Source organism: Magnolia sinica, chromosome 16 (assembly GCF_029962835.1).
Source record: "Magnolia sinica isolate HGM2019 chromosome 16, MsV1, whole genome shotgun sequence".
NCBI classification, from domain to species: Eukaryota; Viridiplantae; Streptophyta; class Magnoliopsida; order Magnoliales; family Magnoliaceae; genus Magnolia; species Magnolia sinica.
This window is the reverse complement of record NC_080588.1, coordinates 48,306,852-48,324,835: the sequence shown is the minus strand read 5'-3', so window position 1 is coordinate 48,324,835 and position 17,984 is coordinate 48,306,852.

Sequence of the window (17,984 nt, the reverse complement as noted above, 5' to 3'; positions counted from 1 at the left end):
CACCGGAATAGTTTTGTCAATAATCTTTCCACTCCTAGGAGTGGTGATAGACTTAGCTTGCTCCATTTGGTTTGAAGAGCTTGGATCACTTATTTCATATTGCCGTTTTAGATTAAAGAGAGGTTGAGCCAAAAGGATCCCTTTCTCCCTGATCGATTTTTTTGTCTCAAGCCTCTGTATGGCCTTTCTAACGTCTTAAAAAGCTTGTAGCATAAAAAGCTCTTGATCTTGAATATGTTTTAAGACCGGATCCTCTTGAGGTTTCCTTTGATTTAGAAATTGATTAAGGATCCCTTAAGGAGTAGTAGTTTGTCCGTTCCTACAACTGAAATTTAGATGGTTCGTCCAACTTGAGTTAGATGTATTTGAGGTAGGTCCACTGAAAGGTCTTTAGTAGTTGTTTATGACATTTGATTGCTCATTCAATATCTCTTGAAAAGTAGAAATTTTTGGGCAATTTTCAGTTGTATGTATGTTGCAAGCACAAATACCACAAATAACTTATACAGCCTTTTTGGGTTTTGCCTTCTTAAGTTCCATGGCCTTGACTTTTCTTGTGAGTTTGGCCAATCTTACATTTATATCATCTTCCTCTTTTAAAACATAGATTCCTCCCCTTTCCTTTGATTGAGTAGGCTTAGAAGTGGTAGTTCTTGAGGAGGTATCCCATGATTGTGCGTTTCAGTGAGTTTATCAAAATAATCTCACGCATCATCGGCTTCCTTGATCATGAACTCCCCATTACACATCATCTCCACAAATTAAAGCATGGATGAGGTCAATCCCTCATAAAAAAAAGTTTGTTATCCTCCATGTTTCGTAGCTATGTCGTAGACATGAATTTATGAGATCCTTAAATCGCTCCCAACATTGGAAGAATGTCTTATCTTTTTTTTGTGTGCAAAATTCATGATTGCATTCCTCAAGGTATTCATTTTATGATACAAGAATAACTTTTTAAGGAACTCCCTTGTCATCTCAGCCCATGTGTTAATGGACTGTGGTCTTAAGGAATGTAACCTTGACATAGCCATTTCTTTCAAAGAGAAAGGAAACAATTTCAGTCTTACTGTGTCCTCAAACACGTTTAGGAAGTGTAATATAAATATTATCTCATCAAATTCTTTCATATGCAAGTATAGACTTTTAAATTCTAGTCCATGAAACTTAAGGAGGAGTTGAATCACCCCTTGTTTAACATCCACAATTCTTGCATTCAATGGAAATATCATGCAGGAAGGTGTGCTCACTCCCGCCAGTTGTAAATAATCATATAGAGTATGAGGCGGGGGTGCATGATGCACCTCATTTTCATCTTGGGCTTCCTCAACTAGGTGTTGAGGTTGATATGCAACCATCACTTCTCCTGACTCGGAGGATCTCAGGTGGTGTCTAATCCGGTGATGGATAGGCAACCCTTCAACTAATCCTCCTTCACTTAAGAGATGTATAGTGTTATCATGAACCCATTTGGGCATGAAACACTCACAGCCTTCAAGTAACTAAACAATTGAAATCTAAGAGGAAGATAAATAAAACCTATAGCAAATAAGAATTCTAAAAAGATAAGAGAGAGTTGGAGAGAAGTTACCCGATTAGGGTTACTATGTTAAGATCCTACGAAATAGAAAACAGAGTTAGTCTCTAAAAACAATTTCAGAAAAAATCATAACCTAAAAGCATAACAAAAAAAATAACCCCTAATATTAACCTAATTCTAATACCAACTAATCTCGAAAAAATGCAGACGTAGTTCCCTGGCAACGGCACCAAAAACTTGTTCACAACTCCAAGTGTAGGGTCGCGATATAGTAATAACTCGGTGAGACCAAGGTCGAATCCATAGGGACCAAACTCATACATATTCTGAAAATAACTAGAAGTAGAACTAGAATAAGATATAAACCTAAAAATGGAATAAATGAGAGTAATTATAAAGGATTTATCAAATATTAGAAGGGAACTAGAGCGTCAAGGATCCACTTGTAGCTATCAGGATGCTACCTTAGTTGATTTAATAAATACAACTGGAATTGAAGTCCTATCCTATCCAGCCGGAAGATAAAATAATTAAACCACAATCTGAACTTTACATTGAATTAGTTTGCACATGAAGAAGTATTGTGACGTTTGAAAAGGACCCCATCATCTTACTATTCACAACCCCAAGTGTAGGGTCGCGATGTAATAATAATCTCGGTAAGACCGACGTCGAATCCATAGGGACTGAAACTTGTACGTTTCTGAAATTAACTAAAAGTAGAACTAGAAGAAGATGTGAAACTAATTTTGAAGTATTTAAGAGAGTAATTGTGAATAGAGTAATTAAAACTAAGAATTTAAAGGTGAGAACTAGGGTGCTAAGGATCCACTTATAGTGATCAAGGAGCCCTCTTACTTGATTCAAATAACACAATTAAAATTGGAGTCCTATCCTATCCAATTGAAAAATATATCAGTAAAACCAAATCTGAACTTCCATTAACCTAATTCTCAATAAAGGAGAACTATGATAATTGACAGAGATTCCATCACCAAACCATGCCGAGGAGACAATGGCAAACAACAGGATTTACCAATCCCATAATCTCAAATCAAGAGAATTATGAAGATTAGGAAGGATTCAATCACCCTACCATGCCCAAGGGACAATGGTGAACAACATGACTTACTAATTTCACAATCTCAAATTAGGAAAAGAAGATACTCAAAGCTATTGCAGATCTACTATAATTTGAGTCACAATAAACTATTAAAAACTGAAAGTATTCCTTAAATATCAAATTAGAATCCATGGGGTTCAACATAAACATGAATTAAAGTAATAGAAACATCCCATTATACTACAAGCTTCACCTCTTAGCCCTAGCTAAGAGGTTTAGCCAACTATAGACATGATTGAACTAAAAACTCTTAAACAAAACATGAAACTAAACTAAGGAAGAGGAAGAAAAACTCTTGGGAGGCTACTCCACCCTTTTTCTCCACTCCTTGAACCCTAGAAGATGCTTTAGAATGTCCTAGGGACTCCTATTTATAGTTGTGAAATACTATCTTTCGCACCACCTTAGAATTTTCGCATATCGACCTTGAAACCGCCTCAAATTTACGTAACCGCGTTATACATCGGTCGGACCAAAGTCGAGTTCGAATCATGAGAGGATTATGTTTCAGCAGTTGCCCGATTTCAGTCACACCGAGCTTAGGTTCGGTCGGACTGAACTTAAGTTTCGGTCGAACCCAATTAACTCTAAAATTTATCGTTCTTTGCTGGAGCTTTTTATGCACTTTCGATCACACCGAATCCTTCCTTCGATCACACCAAACTTGGATTTGGTCGGACTAAATTATCCTTCGATTGAACTGAATTAGCTCTGAATTTCATCGTTGGTTGTTGGACTATTTTGTGCGATTTCAATCGGACAAAAGTTGGCTTCAGTTGGACTGAACCTGTCTGTTTTCTACTACAGATTAAATAGTTTTCTTCGGTCTTTCTTCATCCTTTGTACTTAGTTTCCTTGGATCTTTGGTTTAGGAATTCTTCATTCTTGGTCTTGTAAGATCCATTTTTTGCCTTGGTGATTCTTAAGCAGCAAATCCATGTTTTTAACATTCTTTTCAATCCAAGCTCCTAGATTCACCTTGCAATACAAACATGTATAAAATATACCCATTTAGTATTATCATGTTTATAAAACTAAGATATAAATAGGGAGAAATATGCAATATTTAACACTCAACAGGACCCATTATTGGCTTAGAAGCCTTAATGTTAAATTGTTTTACTTAGTTTAATAGACGTATTAGTTTAAGTAAGCAATTGATTTAAAAGGCATAAATTTTAGTTGGTCTTAATCGCCACATATCATTCATTTTATAACTTTGCCAAGCTTCTACGTATAGCCGGTGGCCCACCACCACATGCAATTTCAATTGGTATCAGAGACAAATAGCACTTGAAAGGCTTAACCACCTTAAATTAATATAAGGAGCCTTAGAATGTTGTCTACCCAAGAGGGGTGTGTCGTCACACGACTGCCTTATTTTGATAGGTCTAACTATGCATATTGGAAGACTATGATGAGGTTCTTTTTATGATTCATTTATCCTATGGTTTGGGCTATTTTCAAACAAGGATGGACACCGCCCATAGAACAAGTCGTGGTTGATGGTAGAACCATTAGTGCTCTCAAAGACAAATCCAAATGGAGTATTGATGAGAAAGCACGGTATGCTTATGATGTCAAAGCTCTCAATGCTATTTATTGTGGGGTTTTCCCTGATGAATTTAAACATATTTGCATATGTGAAACGTGTAAGGAAGAGTGGGACATATTGGAAGTCACCCAAGAGGGAACTAGCACTATAAAGAGATTAAAACTTCACCTTTTAATGGCCCAATTTGAAAACATTAAAATGGAAGAGTCTAAAATTTTATTATAAATTTAATGGTAATTGCAATTTCATGTGGGGTTTAGGAGAGAGGATTCTAAATGGTCATATATGTAGGAAAATACTTATATCCCTTTCAGATTGGTTCACTCCTAAGATAACCTCGATAGAAAAGTGTAGGAATATAAATGAGATGAATGTAGAAGAATTCTTATGCTCCTTACAAACATATAAACTATAGTTTAAAGCCCCCTTTAAGTAAAAAAACTAGCCTTCCTTAAAACATCTTATAGGCATTAACATAGTCAAAAGATTATTAAATTTGATAGTGATGATAAGGATGAGGATGGGGATTTCGAAAGAAAATTCAAGAAATTCTTCAAATTGAATAGAGGGAATAGTGTTGACAAGAAGTACAAGATGGTTGAGAATCGTAAAACTAAATATGATAAACAACATAAGCAGGTCCAATGTCATAACTATGAGGGTTATGAACATATTGTCACCGATTGCCCTAGCAAAGTAAGATCCAAAGGCAAGCCTATGGCGGCAATATAGGAAGATACTGAGGAGTCTGAATCCACTTCAGAACAATCCTCTGGTAAAGACCTTAATCACTTATATGTCTTAACATCCTATACCACGGTATCCCTCCCTAGAGACTTGGGAGACCATAACACCCTTGGTATATGATCTTAGAAGGTCCATTTGCGATTAATTATAAAATCAGAGGATTGGGCCTCATTTTTGTGCTCAATAGTTAAAAGTGAGGATTTTGGCCTTATTTATGAGCTTATTGGAAAATCAAAAGATTTTAGCCTCTTTAGTGAGCACTATAGAAAATCTGAGGATTTTATCCTCATCTTGTACTTAATAGTAAAATTTAAGGATTATAACCTCATTTATTTTTTATAGTTTAAACTTTAAAGTTACTAAATTTTGGTATCATATATTTTTAGCTTAGACTATCATTGGTCATTCCTAATTCGATTAGTATATCCTTTGAATAACCATAATATGTATGCTCCATGTTTTAATGTTTATATGCACCATTTATTCCACTGTTAGTATGTGTCTTATAATTGTTAAATCCATGATTTATATAGTTGTTCTATATTATATTTTTATTGTTATATCTATTGGAATTAACTCTTTGTCAAATACTGAAAAAAAAATGGGAGAGAAAGATCAAGTCCCACTAAAATAAGTTATAGACATCCCACCCCAAGCTAATAAGTTGATTAAGTTTGAACCAATGGATGGTCAATCAAAGCCCATATCCTTAACTCAGTCAACCCAATCAACCTAATCCTAAACCCTATAACCCTAAAACCCTAAAAGTCTTGAGTCAACTCGACGAGTCAGCTCACCCAGTTAACTTACTAAGTCAACTCATCTGGTTAGCCTATCTAGTCCAAATAACCCAGTCAACTCACCTAGTTAAGCCCAAAATCAAGCCTAAATCAAAGTCCAAAATCAAGCCCAATCGGAGTACATTGCGCAACATCGATGCATCATCCTTCACATTAGAGCCTCCACACTGTGAGGCGAGTTACCTACCAAAGCAGGGAGTCCAAGTGGGGACTGGTAGCAACCAACTTACCGCTACCCACGTGACACTCCTCTTAAGATTGACATCCCTCAAGCATGTAGAACCCCTCTTTTCCAAACTCTAAGTGCTTGGCTGATGTGTATTTACTCTAATGCCCATCTTCTTGCCCAAATTTACCCTTTTACCACCTCATCTAACCTATGAGATGATGTCACGTGACAATCTCCAATCTTAGCCCTTGAACCACCTTTTGCCTGTGATCTTTTCAGGAATTACTAAAAAAAAGGATTTGGAGGCTATAAATAGCCCTCTCCCTTTCTCATTTCAAGCATCCAATAGATTCAGGAAGCATTAAGGAAAGCTTCCACTACATCCAGCCATCCCTCTGCCAAGGAAAGTGAGAGAGAGAGAGAGAGAGAGAGAGAGAGTGAGAGATTCCAACCCTAGTATAGCCTAACATATCCATAATATGAGTCTCCTGATCCATTTAAGCCTAATTCAAGCCACTCGATTTATCCATTTATGATATTATCGTCCATCCAACCATTCGAGCTTTGATCAGTTTTATCTAAGTTAGAGCATTAACATTGTGCAACACTTCTCAACCCCCTGCTCCTCAAATACATCATCACTGTATTGCATTACATCATTTTCGCATATCTAAATGGTGAGCAAATACTCTATGGCTTGCCGATATAATCAAAGCCTGCCCACCAAAAACCCAGCTAGTTAGTCATCATTTTGTCATAAGCATCAACATAACATTGAGTATCCCACACATCTCATTTCTACATACTTTGCACCCTACACTCGGTCGGTTTGAACGTATATTCTGCATCTTATCGATATAATTAGATCATGCCCATCAGAAATTTAAATCAATTAACCATCATTAACATTGCATTATAATTCAATCTTTTTTTTGTGAGAACTAACCATATTCCTCATAAATTAGTCAAATCTTGTGAAATAGAGATTGTACATCTGTAGGGCAGAGTGAATGCCTACCACTTTCCCTCTCTGTAACTCTGGTCCTTTACTCAAAATCTCTAGAACACAAATTCAAAAGTCATCTTAGGGTTAAGGATCTTCGGATTCTCAATCATAAGCATTTTTAAATGGTCTAACTGACTGTAAGATCAAAATAATTAGTTAGTGGCGACTCTGGTCAAACATAACACCTTCTTACGCCACATAAAAGCCCTGTAGTGAGGCAACCCGTGAAAAGCGAGTCAATTCCCCCACTTAGGATCTAACGTCCACAGAATGAAGACTCTTATGGGGATTAGTTAGTCACACTAGTTGTGACTCGACTTGAGAAACAAGATCTTACCAATACACGAGGAATGCCAGTTCTTGCAAATTTGCTTCTGCATTAGCATCCATTTTAATATAATTTTAAAAAAAAAACTAAAAATTGTGCATCTACAAGTCAAGCGTCCTAAAAAAAAAAAAAAAAACCCCGCTTATCACAGCATAATTCGCACTAGTGCATAGATAGTTATGGCCAACCATGAAGAAGGAGGACTCCCCTTCTACACTCTTGATATACAGGAAGACATTCCCCCACAGCCGCATCCAGCATGATTAGTGTTAATGTATTGCATCCTATAGGTGGTCCAAAATACAAAGATCACAGAAGAAATGTTTTTCCAGCTCACACCAACATAAGTTCTAATAGCCAGTACCCAGGTTGGCACAACACAACAACTGCAACAATCAAGGTTCTTGAAGGACTTTCGATATCCTCCCAATGAAGACATCTAATTAGCACAGCCATATGATAGGCCAAAGCAATTTGATGATTCAGGTACGTATTTGCACATCCATTCTTACAGGTTTGAATGGATTGGATGTATAGGGTGTATATTCAGGTTTAGTTGGATCTATAGGGTGTACATTCTGGTTTAATTGATTGTGTGGGCTTTTGATTTAGGTATGGATTTGTAGATTGTTCTTGCAGGATTGATTGTTTATGTAGGCTATTGATCCAGGTTTGTTAAAATGTGTGGGCTATTCATTATGCTTTGATTGGATGTGTATGCTGCTCATTCAAGGTTGTTCATCGAGGTTTGGATGTGTAGGGTGGTCATTCAGTTCTATGGGGTGTTTATTCGATTTTTTTATATGTATGTTGATTCAAGTTTGATTCAATTATTTGGTTGTTCATTTCAGGTTTCATTGAATGTTTTATGTTCATTCAAGTTTGCTTCGATCATGTGATTATTCATTTTAGATTTCATTAAATGTTGTTTTATCTATGTTTCTCATTCAAATTTGTTCAATCAAGATTGTTCATCTAGGTTTTTATGTTCATTCAAGTTTTCTTCAATCATGTGGTTATTCATTTTAGATTTCATTGAATGCTGTTATATCTATGTTTCTCATTTAAATTTGTTCAATCAAGATTATTCACCTAGTTAAGCCCGAACCCAAGCTTATTCACCTAGTTAAGCCCGAACCCAAGCCCAAAACCAAGTGCAAACAAACAAATGGCGAAAACCTCAAAGCAACAACCCTCACAGAAGAGCCCCCACATGCTTAGATGATGTTACCTGCCAAAGCATGCAATCCAAGTGGGGACCGGTGGCAACCTATCTGCCACCAGCCACATGGAACTCTCTGTTCACAACCTTAAGTGCAAGGTCGCAATGTAGTAATAACTCGATGAGACTGAGGTCGAATCCACAAGGACTAAACTTGTACATATTCTAAAAATAACTAGAAGTAGAACTAGAATAAGATCTAAACTTAAATCTAGAATAAAAGAGAGTAATTGTGAAGGATTTATCAAATATCAAAAGAGAACTAGAGCGCCAAGGATCCACTTGTAGCTATTAAGATGCCTCCTCACTTAATTTAATGAACACAATTGGAATCGAAGTCCTATCCTATCCAGGTGGAAGATAAAATAATTAAAGCATAATCTGAACATCACATTGAATTAGTTCTCACATAAAGAAATATTGTGATGATTTGAAGGGATTCCATCATCCTACCATGCCTAGGAGACGATGATGAAGAATAGGATTTACCGATCTCATAATCTTCATAATCTTATAATGAAAAGGAAGATATTCAAAGCTATCATAGCATCTATTGTAATTTGAGTCACAATAAACCATAGAAAACTAAAAATATTCCTTAAATTCAAACTGAAAATCAATGAAGTTCAAAATAAACAAGAATCAAAGCAAAATAAACATTACAACACGCTAACCATCGACATGATTAAAACCAAATCTCTTAAACAAATCATGAAAATAAACTAATGAAGAGGAAGAAAAACTCTTCGGAGGCTGCTCCACCCTTTAGCTCTACTCCTTGAACCCTATAAGATACTTTGGGATGTCCTAGGGACTCCTGTTTATAGTTGTGAAACACCATCTTTCACACTGCCTTGGAATTTTCGAAAACCAACCTTGAAACAGCCTTAAATTTATGCAATCGCGTTACGCATCAGTCGGACTGAAGTCACCTTCAGTCGGACCGAAGTCAAGTTCGAATCATGACAAGATTCTGTTTTAGTAGTTGCCTGATTTCGGTCACACCAAGCTTGGGTTCGGTTGGACCGAATTAATCCTCGATCGAGCCGAATTAACTCTGAAATTCATCGTTCTTCACTAGAGCTTTTTATCCACTTTTGATCGCACCGAATCTTTTCTTCAGTCGGACCAAACTTGGATTCGGTCGGACCGAATTATCCTTCAGTCAAACCAAATTAGCTCTGAATTTCATCATTGGTTGTTAGACTGTTTTGTATGATTTCAACGAACCGAAATTGGCTTCGGTCGAACCGAACTTGTCTATTTTTTGTTGCAAATTAAATAATCTTTTTCGGTCTTTTCATTATCCTTTGTACTTAGTTTCCTTGGATCTTTGGCATGTGAAGAATTTATTCTTAGTCCCCTAAGATCCATCTTTTACCTTGGTAATTCTTAAGTATTAAATCCATGCTTTTAACATTCTTTTCAATCTAAGCTCCTAGGTTCACCTTGCAATACAAACATTTATAAAATATACCCATTAAGCATTATTATGTTCATAAAACTAAGATATCAATAGGGAAAACATGCAATATTTGACGCTCAACACGCACCCCAACTAGCATTTTGCTAGTCCTGAGCAAAACATACGTGAAATAATCTTCAATTCTCAATGTTCAAACCTTTTTTAGAAAATAATCTTTTATGCAAACAAGTATGAATGAGTAGAATCTAAAGAGGTGAGAGTGAAAATTTAAAAACCTAGAACCGAATTTCATGAGCAATCAATCAAATAGGTTCTCTATCAATCACTTAAAAACATAAGTTTATGTATTAAGTTTTTCTTATGTTCTTAGTGAGTTCCAACTTATTTTCCATAAACATACCATCATTAGCCATGTTCATCACCTCAAAATTGAATCATCAAGTGCTGATTCCGAACTTATCCCATTTTCCTTCTATTTCCAGTTTTTTATTTTATATCGACGGTCCTTTTATTTACTCATTCTTTTCAGTCTTTTTATCTTTATTATTTTCCATATTTTTCATTATTTTCAGTCTTTTCATCATACATGACTTTTTTGTCAATCTCACTATTTTTTTAACTGGTTCTTTTCATCTAAGGTGGATAAAATTCTCCAAACTTAATTCTCAACATCTATCAAAGATTTACATACTAACAATCAAAAATTCTAACATAATTCACAGAAAATAAATTGAATGTGTCTCATGATTTAGATCAACAAGATATTCAAACTTCCTCTTAATCAAGTAAAGAAACTTGAGTGATAGTCTACTCGGTTGATCAAACCCCAACAATTCAAAATTCAACCTCTATCTTATTGTTCATATTCAAGACATTCTTAATTACATAAACTATCGCTTTCCAAATAGTTTTTTAATTTGAAAAATTAAAAACTTTTAAAATTTTTGCTCAAAGACTAAGAAAATACTAGTTAGTTTACCTAATCCACACCCCCAACTTGAAATCTACATTGTCCTCAATGTAAAAAAATATATAAGCATGCAATGTATATGGGACAACAAAAAGAAATGAGAAGTGATGGAAAGGTAGTACCTGAAGAAGGGGAATTGAAGCTTTTCCAAAGTTCACAACATATAAATGGGTTAGCATGAAGACTAATCTTATTGAAAAACAAATTATCCTAATCCTAAATCCTATAAAAGCAATAAACCTAATTATACCTCTATCAAACTAGGAGGTCAATCCTGATACATAAGATGGATCAGAGGTATGGATATATCCTCTGCATCAAACTTCTCAATAAATAGCTTGAGACGATGTCCATTTACTTTGAAAACATTGTCATTCGTCAGATTCTTTATCTCGACGTCCCCATGAGGATAGATGTTAAGGGTCAAATATTACATATCGAACCATTTATATCTAGGTTTTATGAACATGATATTGCTTAATGTCCTTTTTTACCCATGTTTGTGTTGTAAGGTGAATTTAAGAGCTTGGATTGGAAAAGATGCTAAAAGTATATATTTGATGCTCAAAGATCACCAAAGCAAATAATGGATCTTAGGAAACAAAGGTTGAAGATTTTAAGGTCCCAAGATTCAAGAAAACCAAGTGGAGAAGGAACGAAGTCGAAAGAACAAGTGTAGAATACACATTGACTGTGTCATCTATCACCATTCGATGACATCGAAGCTACCATTCGATGACATCAAACACAGGTCAATGAAATTGAATTTATGAAGGAAAATCGAGTTGGTCGCTGGACAAATTGAAGACGTTTTTCAATGACTCAAGAACTTGTTCGATGACTTGAAGCTCTACTCAATGACATTGAAGGCCTCCTCGATGACATCGAATTTTCTGTAAAATTTCAACAAAACTCTCTGGACATATTGGGCACCATTTTCAATTACTTGAAGTACTCCTCGATGACATCGAAGACCTGCTCAATGACATCGAAGGTCTCTTCGATGACATTGAATTTATTGAAGAAATTAGATTAACTCTCTGGAGTGTTTTGGACACATTATCGATTCCTCGAACAATGCTCGATGACATCGAAGGCTTCTTTGATGATATCGAAGGTAGGTTCGATGACATGGAAAGTTACAAAGTCCGGATGAAGCTACAAAAGTATAGAAAAAACACGTATAAAAGACATATTCGATGACATCAAAGCCTGTTCGATGTCATCGAATGAATCACGTGAAGTTACATAGAGTTACGCATAGTGCATAAATTTAAGGCAGTTTTCAAAATTTTACAAATAAGTACGAAAGGAGGTGTTGAACAACTATAAATAAGAGTCCCCAGGGCATCCTTGGGCATTTATCTAATCAATCTAGAGTTTGGAGGAGCGAAGTACAAGGGAGGAGAGCCATCACCAAGCGTTTTTTTTCTTTCTTCCTTAGTTTTTCATGCGTTCTTCTAGGGTTTTAGATCCAATCATGTCTACGGTCGGATAAACCTCTTAGTTAGGGCTAAGAGGTGAAGCTTGTAGTATGATAGGACATTTTCTATTGCTTTGATTCATGTTTATGTTGAATTCTCTTTTATTCTAGTTTGATATTTAAGGAATACTTTCAGTTTTTAATGGTTTATTGTGACTCAAATTATAGTAGATCTGCAATAGCTTTGAGTATGTTCTTTTCATGTATTGAGATTGTGAAGTTAGTAAATCCTGTTGTTCACCATCGTCCCTTGGGCATGGATGAGTGATGGAATCCCTTCTAATCTTCACAAGTCTTCTATGTTGGTTATGAATTGGTATATCCTGTTGTGAGCCATTATCTCCTAGGCATGGTTGTGTGATGGAATCACTTCCAGTTCTTACAACTCTCATCTACTGAAAATTAGGTCAAAAGAAGTTCAGATTTGATTTTATTGAGATATATTCCAACTGGATGGGATAGGACTCCGATTCCAATTGTGTCCTTAAATAAAGCATAGATTTCCCTGATTGCTACAAGTGCTTCCTTGAAAACCCTAGTTTTCACCTTTAAATTTATAAATTTTATTTAAATAATTCACAATTACTCTCTCCACACTTTCAAATTTTGGTTTACATCTTCTTCTAGTTCTACTTCTAGTTGCTTTCAGAATACAAACAAGATTAGTCCTTGTAGATTCGACCTCGGTCTCACTGAGATTATTACTACATCGTGACCCTACACTTGGGTTGTGACAATAGACATTAATAACAGTGAAAGGCCGGTCCAAAGAGATCGAAGCATACATGGAAAAAGATGTAATCGTAAATTATACAAGAGGACTTTTTGACCAGTTGTGAATGATTTTTGAAAGATGTTTCGGTTATGGAACACCTTCATCCTGTCCTTATAAATTCTTGAGTTCTCATATGCATCGTTTCGAATTTCTTCGAGTTCATTTAATTGAAGTTTGCGCAGCGAACTAGCGTTGACCAAGTTAAAATTTAAATTTTTGATAGTTTTGATAGCCCAGTAGGCTCTATGTTCCAACTCCACAGGCAAATGACAAGCTTTCCTATAAACGAATCTAAAGGAAGACATTCCAATGGGAGTCTTAAAAGTTGTACGGTAAGCCCATAAAGCATCAGTCAAGTAGATTGACCAATCCTTACGGTCAAGGTTAACCATTTTTTCCAGAGTTTATTTGATTTTCCTATTGGAAATCTTAGTTTGCCCGCTTGTCTACAGGTGGTATGGAGTGCTCACTTTATGAGAGATTCTATATTTCTTCATTAAGTTCTCAAATGGCCTATTACAAAAGTGTAAACCTTCATCACTAATGTTGGCTCGAGGCGTTCCGAACCAGTAAAGGATATTTTCTTTTAAGAATTGAATGACCATTTGATGATCATTATTCCAACACGGAATCGCTTCGACTCACTTAATGACATAGTCTACTACCAACAATATGTAAATATTTCTAAAGGATTAGGGGAATGGTCTCATGAAATTGATGCGCCAGCAATCGAATGCTTCAATGATAAGAATTGGGTTTAGTGGCATCATATTTCGACGGGACAATGCTCCTAATTTCTGACAACACTCACAAGCTTTGCAAAACTCATGAGTATCTCTGAACATAGTAGGCTAATAAAAGCCACACTGCAGAATTTTGACCGTGGTCTTTTTAGTAGAAAAGTAACCACCATAGGCCTGAGAGTGACAAAAAGATATGACACTTGGATGTTCATTGTCTGGCACACATCTCTATAAAATTTGGACTGGGTAATATTTAAATAAATAAGGATCATCCCAAAAGAACTTACGTACCTCGGCGAATTTTTTTTTTCTTATCTTGCGCAGTCCAATATGTCAATGTGAAACCTGTGGCAAGATAATTCACAATATTAGCAAACCAAGGTAATTGGGAGAGTTTAAACAATTGTTCGTCGGGGAACATATCATTTATAACTTTAAGGGAATCAATGAGGTCAAGTCGAGAAAGGTGGTTAACCACTACATTTTCTACTTCCTTTTTGTCTAGTATTTCTATGTCGAATTCCTAAAATAGAAGGATCTATCTTATCAAGCGGGGCTTAGCTTCCTTCAAATAAAGAAAGTACTTTTGCACCACATGATTAATGTAGATAACAATCTTAGATCCGATCAAGTATGACCTAAATTTGTCCAAAACAAACACTACGGCTAAGAGTTCCTTATCCGTAGTGGAATAATTTACTCGGGTAGAATTTAGAGTTCTACTCGCGTAGTGAATAACGTAGGGTCTCTTTTCTTTTCTCTGGCCTAACACTACCCCAATAGCATAGTTAAACACATCACACGTAATCCCAAAAGGTATGTTCCAGTCGGGTGGCTACATGATAGGTACGGTTGTTAACATTGTTTTAAGCTTAGTGAGCTTCTTGGCATTGTTCAGTCCATTTGTATGGTGCATCTTTTTGAAGTAGATTACATAAAGCACAAGAGAGATAACTAAAGTCCTTTATGAATTGTCTGTAGAATGCGACATGTTCTAAGAAGGATCACACGTCACGTATGCTTTTGGGATGTGGTAGGTTAGAGATAAGATCAATTTTGGCCTTATCCACCTCAATTCCCTTAGATGAAATTATATGTTCAAGAACAATTCCCTTGGGAACCATAAAATGACACTTCTCCCAATTCAAAAGCAAATTCTTCTCGTCGCATCGCTTCAACACATTCTTTAGATTTTATAAACACTTGTTGAATGATGGACCAAAAACAGAGAAGTTGTTCATGAAGACCTCTAAATATTGCCCCATTATGTTAAAAAAAATACTCAACATGCATCGCTAAAAAGTGGCAAGGGTATTACACAGTCCGAATGACATCCTTCGATAAGCAAAGGTGTCATAAGGACATGTAAATGTTGTCTTTTCCTGATCTTCAAGGGTCATCTCTATCTGATTGTAGCCCAAGTATCCGTTAAGGAAGTAGTAGTAGGAATGACCAGCTAGCCTTTTCAAAATTTGATCAATGAAGAGCAAAGAAAAATGGTCCTTCCTTGAGACAGTATTCAATTTTCTGTAGTTAATGCAAATTCTCCAACCAGTAGTGACTCTAGTTGGCATGAGTTCATTGTCAGCATTGGCTACGATGGTGATATCAAACTTCTTAGGAACCACCTGAGTTGGACTCATTCATTGACTATCGGATATATGATATATAATACCCACATCCAACAAATTAAGTACATTTCCTTTAACCACTTCCTTTATGTTTGGATTTAATCGACGTTGTGGTTGTCGGAAGGTTTTTGCATTATCCTCTAAATGAATGCGGTGAGTACAAATCAAAGGATCAATTCCCTTGAGGTCCGTAATCGACCATCCAAAGGCTCCTTTATGCTCAATGAGAGTAGAAATAAGCATATTCTCTTGTTCTTACTCAAGGTGGGAAGAAATCACCACTGGGTACTTCTCATCTTGACCTAAGTAGAAATATTTAAGATCAGCAGGCAAAGGTTTTAGGTCAAGCTTCGGTGTTTTGAAGTTAGATGGTAGAGGCACTTTATCGGTTTAGGGCAATTTCTCAAATTGTAACCTCCGTTGATTAACTTCAAGTACCGGCGCAGCATCAAGCATGACATCCATCTCCCTAATCATGTTATCATTCAAATTGGGGGAGTGTGCCAAGCACATCTTAAGAGGGTCAGAGGATAGAGTCATCAGTGCTCTATTCTCCACGAAAGAGTCTATCACATTAATATCATAGATATCATCAACATCCTCTGACCATTTTCTTATGTTGAAAAAGATATTGAGCTCTAACGTCATATTCCCGAAAGACAAATTCATAATTCCATTCCTACAGTTAATGATGACATTGGATGTAGCAAGGAATGAGTGACCAAGGATGATAGGAATCTGAGTGCTCATATCTGTGATGGGCAGAGTATCCAGGACATAAAATCTACTGGATAGTAGAATTTATCAACTTGGTCCAACACATCCTCAATCATCCCTCTTGGTACATGGATCGAACAATCAGTAGGTTATAATGTGGTCTAGGTGGGTTTTAATTCACCTAGACTCGATTGTTCGTATATCGAGAAAGGAATCAAATTAATGCTCGCTCCCAAGTCAAGAAGTGCATGCTTAATCTGGTGATTCCTAATTATACAGGTGATAGTTGGGCTACCAGGATCTTTATATTTTTGTGGCACATCTTGCTTGAGGATGGCACTCACTTTTTCTGTTAGAAAAATTTTCTTTTGAATCCGTTGTCATCTCTTGGTTGTACATAAATCTTTTAGAAATTTGGCATATGAAGGGATTTATTTCACAACGTCTAGCAAAGGGATGTTGACTTTTACTTGTTTCAACACCTCTAAAATATCATGTGATTTAGCTAGAGGTTTTGGTGCAATCAACCGTTGCAGGAATGGAGCAATCGACTTACTCACTTTTTTCGGTTCTTTCTCATGTGTGGCATTGCTAAGTCTATCATTATCAGTTTCTTTGGGGTCCTTAGGCTCTTCAACCCTCAGCAAAATGGTTTTGTTAATAATCTTCCCACTCCTTGGAGTGGTGATAGACTTATACTACCCTATCTGGTTTGAAGAGCTTAGATCACTTATTTCATATTGCAGTTTTGGATTAGGGAGAGGTTGAGCAGGAAGGATCCCTTTCTTCTTGATCGAGTTTTTTGTCTTAAGCCTTTGTATGGCCTTTGTAATGCCTTAAAAGGCTTGTAGCGTACTTTAATTAAAAAGCTCTTGATCTTGAATATGTTTTAAGACCGGATCCTCTTGAGGTTTCCTTCGATCTTAAAAATTGGTTAAGGATCCCTTGAGGAGTAGCAGTTTGTTCATTCCTCCAGCTAAAATTTGGATGTCTTTTCTAGCTAGAATTGTATGTATTCGAGGTGGGTCCACTAAAAGGTCTTTAGTAGTTGTTTATGACATTTGATTGCTCATTCAATATCTCTTAAAAGGTAGGAATTGTTGAAAAATTTTCAATTGTATGTATGTTGCAAGCACAAATACCATAAACAACTTTTGTAACCTTATCGGATTTGATAAGTACTGCCTTCTTAAGTTCCATGGCCTCGATTTTTCTTGTGAGATTGGCCACTTTAGCATTTATATCATCTTCCTTTTTCAAAATATATATTGCGCCCCTCTCCTTTGATTGAGTAGGCTCAGAAGTGGTGCTAGGTCTTGGGGAGATGTCCCATGATTGTGCGTTTTCAGCAAGTTTGTCAAAATAATCGCACACATCATTGACATTCTTGTTCATGAATTCCCCATTACACATCATCTCGACCAATTGGCGTATATGAGATGTCAGTCCATCGTAGAAAAAGTTTGTTATGCACCATGTTTTAAATCTATATTGTAAGCATAAACTAACAAGATCCTTGAACCGTTCCCAACATTAGAAGAATGTCTCATCTTCCTTCTGGGTGAAGTTCATGATCGACTTCCTTATGGTGTTCGTCTTATGGTATGGGAAAATTTTCTTTATAAACTCCCTTATCATGTCGTTCTATCTACCAATGGATCATAGTTGTAGTGAGTGTAACTAAGTCCTAGCTTTTTCTTTAAAGGAGAAGGGAAAGAGTTTCAGCCTGATTGTGTCCTCAGACACGTT